The sequence below is a fragment of the Dipodomys ordii genome, unplaced genomic scaffold, assembly GCF_000151885.1.
Source record: "Dipodomys ordii isolate 6190 unplaced genomic scaffold, Dord_2.0 Scaffold85, whole genome shotgun sequence".
NCBI classification, from domain to species: Eukaryota; Metazoa; Chordata; class Mammalia; order Rodentia; family Heteromyidae; genus Dipodomys; species Dipodomys ordii.
This window is the reverse complement of record NW_012267301.1, coordinates 1,358,426-1,362,152: the sequence shown is the minus strand read 5'-3', so window position 1 is coordinate 1,362,152 and position 3,727 is coordinate 1,358,426.

The window sequence follows — 3,727 nt, the reverse complement described above, 5'->3', positions numbered from 1 at the left end:
CGTCTACTGGATTGGGGTTTATCTTGCTTCTCTTTTTCAAGGAGGTTCAGATGTCTCATTAGATTGTTGGTTTCAGATCTCTCCAATTTGTTGATATAAGAACTCAGAGCTACAAACTTGCCCGTGAGTACTGCCTTTGCTGTGTCCCAGAGAAGCTCTAATTTGTGTGTTCATTTTTGTTGAATAGCATGAACATTTTAAGTTCCTTTCTAATCTCTTCCATGACTCACTCGTCATTCAACAGTGTGTTGTTCAGCCTCCATGTGTTACAGGATTTTCCCTGGTGGCTTTTGGTGTTGAGTTCTCATTTTATTCCCTTGTGGTCAGAGAGAATGCAAGGTATAACCTCAATATTTCTGAATTTAGACAAATTTGCTTTGTGGCCTAAAATGTGTTCTATTTTAGAAAATGTTCCATGTGCTGCTGAGAAAAACGTGTATTCTGATGCTGCTGGGTGTAATGTTCGGTTGATGTCTGTTAAATCTAGTTGATCTATGCAGCTGTTTAGATATGCGGTTTCTCTGTTGAGTTTTTGCCGAGTTGATCTATCTAGTGGGGAGAGTGGTGTGTTAAAATCCCCAACAATTAATGTCTTTGGATCTATATGGGATATGCAGGAAAGTAGTGTTTCTTGGATAAATTTGGGTGCTCCGTTGTTTGGCGAATCGATATTTAGAATTGTAATATCCTCCTGACGGAGAGATCCCTTAATTAGTATGTAGCGACCTTCTTTTTCTATTCTCACAAATATTAATTTGAAGTCTATTTTATCTGATATTAGGATTGCAAATACGACCTGTTTATGGAGGCTGTTTGCTTGGTAGATTTTGTTCCAGCTTTTAATATTGAAAATGTGTTTGTTTTTATGGGCAAGATATGACTCCTGAAGGCAGCAGATAGAAGGATCTTGTTTTTTAATCCAACTAGACAGTCTATGTCGCTTAATTGGGCAGTTAAGTCCATTAAAGTTAAGAGATAGGATTGAGAGGTATTTGGGAGTTGCTGCCATGTTATCTACCTTCTTGGGGGCTGCGAAAACTGTGTTCTTTCTATGGTTCTTGGATTCTCAGTTTGGGTGCAGTTTCTTGGCCTTTATTGTGGTCTTGTTAGTTTTCTATGTGTAGGACATCTTTAAGAATCTTTTGTAGGGCTGGTTTGGTGGAGATGTATTGTTTCAATTTGGTGGAGATGTATTGTTTCAATTTTTCTTTGTATTTTTTTTTTGTCGGTCGTAGGGTTGAACTCTGGGCCTGGGCGCTGTCCTTTAGCTCTTCAGCTCAAGGTGAGTGCTCTACTGCTTGAGCTACAGAGCCATTTCTGGTGGTTTTATTTGAGATAGGAGTCTCACGGTCTCTCCTGCCCGGGCTGGCTTTGAACTGCAAACCTCAGATCTCAGCCTCCTGATTAGCTAGGATTACAGGCGTGAGCCACCAGCGCCCGGCTCAATTTTTCTTTGCTATGGAAGGTTTTTATTTGGCCTTCAGTTATGAAGGAGAGTTTAGCTGGGTACAGTATTCTTGGTTGATAGTTGTTTGTTTTGAGGGCATGGCATACATCATTCCAGGCTCTTCTTGCTTTGATTGTCTCTGCTGAGATATCTGAGATGAGTCTAATTGGTTTCCTTTATAGGTGATTAATCTTTTCTCCTTGACAGCTTTAAGGATCCTTTCCTTGGTCTGAGTTGATCCTGTGTGGATTATATTGTGACAGTGGGATGTCCTATTCTGGTCTGGTCTATTTGGGGTTCTAAAAGCTTCTTGTATCTGAATAGGCCTATGTTTTTGTATGTTTGGGAAGTTCTCTGCTAGGATCCTGTTAAACAAATTTCCTAGACCATTTACTTCTGTTTCTAGGTACTCCTAAACACCCATTATCCTTAGATTAGGCCTTCGATGGTGTCTTCCAAGTGTTGGATAGATCTATCATATTTCTTGGACTTGTCTTGGATGGTTTTATGTTCTTTATAATATCTAGGCTGTCTTCAATCCCTGAGATTCAATCTTCTGCATGGTCTAACCTGCTGTCCAGACTTTCTACTTTGTTTTTCATCTCTTTTCCTTCTAATTGGTTGGCTTTGATGGCTTCAAATTCTTTGTTGAAACTTTGTTTTAGATGTTGTATGAACTTCTTTACTTCCTTAATTTGGTGTTCAGTGTTTATTCTCAAATCACTTAGTTGATTGTTTATGGTTTCCTTGGACTCCCATTCCTTCTGTTGGGTTCCATTCAGCATTCCCTGACTTCCTTCAACTCTTCGTTAATGGATTCCATGAATGCCTTTAGTGATCTTTGTGTATTCTCTTCCTGCTCTCTCAATTCCTGTATTACTCTTTGATTAGCTTCCTCTCATTCATGGGATTCCTGTAGTTCTCTTTGAGTGTTCTCAGCCTGCTCACACCATTCCTGCCTTTCTCTTTGAGTATTCTCAAGCTGCTCACACAAATCCTGTATCTGTTTTTGAGTAGCTTCTTCATGCTTATGATATTCCTGTATAAACTTTTGGATTGCTTCCTCTCTCTCCCTATCATGCTCATACAGAGTCCTTTGTATGTTTTCAATTTTTTCCTTTATCATGTTCGTCAGCAGTGTTTGTAGAGCTATTTGGGAACTCTCCTCTTGATTATTCATTATCTGTTCTGTCCCCTGATTATCAAGATTGGGAATTGAGATACCCGGATTTCCCATTTTTCTTGTGTTTTTCTGGCTTACTCTGCCCATTTGAGATGAAAATAGCACCAGTTTTGTGCTAGAACACTATCTTAAGGCAAGCATCAACCAAAGTCTGAATTTGCACAGTCAATAGTCTACAGATACAATCTAGTTCAACAGATACATCTATTCAACATCAAACAATTATATATTAATGGGCTATGAACTGCAAAGAAGAATTTGGCAAACCAGAAATTATTAGGGTTAGGGAGAAATGTGGGTAAAAAGTAGGAATAGTTTGATGTGGGGAGTCCTAATCTCAAAGCAGGAAATAGGTTGGGTAGGATTAATGTAGAGAGAGAGAAAAAAGAAGAAAGATAAAGGGAAAAAAAAGAGAGCAGAAAAAATAGAAAAGTAAAAATTAATAGTATTATGGAGAATAGAAAACCATCTATTTAGAGAAGAATATGTATATATTCAGAGAAGGAGAGGGATATAAAGGAGATGTGAAAAACTTAAAAATAAAAATTAAAATGCTTTAAATATTATATAGGTATAAAGAGGTAATAATGCAATTAAGGAATTTAAGTCTCAGAGGTTTTGAATTGAGTAATAAATTTGTGGATTAAGTGTGTACACAATGGGGGATAAGGTCTAATAGTCAACTATGGGTTTATCTGAGGATGTGCAGGACAAGAGTTAAGTCACATAAAGAAGAATGAAAGAGTGGAAAAGGTGAAAAGGATAGGAAAGGAAGAAAAAAAGATCAGAAGTTCAGTAGAGCTAAACAAAAACAAAAAGATAATTAAAAAAGAAAAAAAAAAAAAAAAAAAAAAAAAAAAGAAAGAAAAACGCACACTCACGTATCCCTAAAATAAAAATTATAAGAGAAAAAAAAAGTTACTGGAAAACAATTTTTTTTCAAAAAAGGCAAAAATTAAAGATTAAAAAAAGTTTTAGAAAAGAAAAAGAATTTTTTATATAAGGTAACAAAAAAGAAGAAGAAGAAGAAGAAGAAGAAGAAGAAGAAGAAGAAGAAGAAGAAGAAGAAGAAGAAGAAGAAGAAGAAGAAGAAGAAG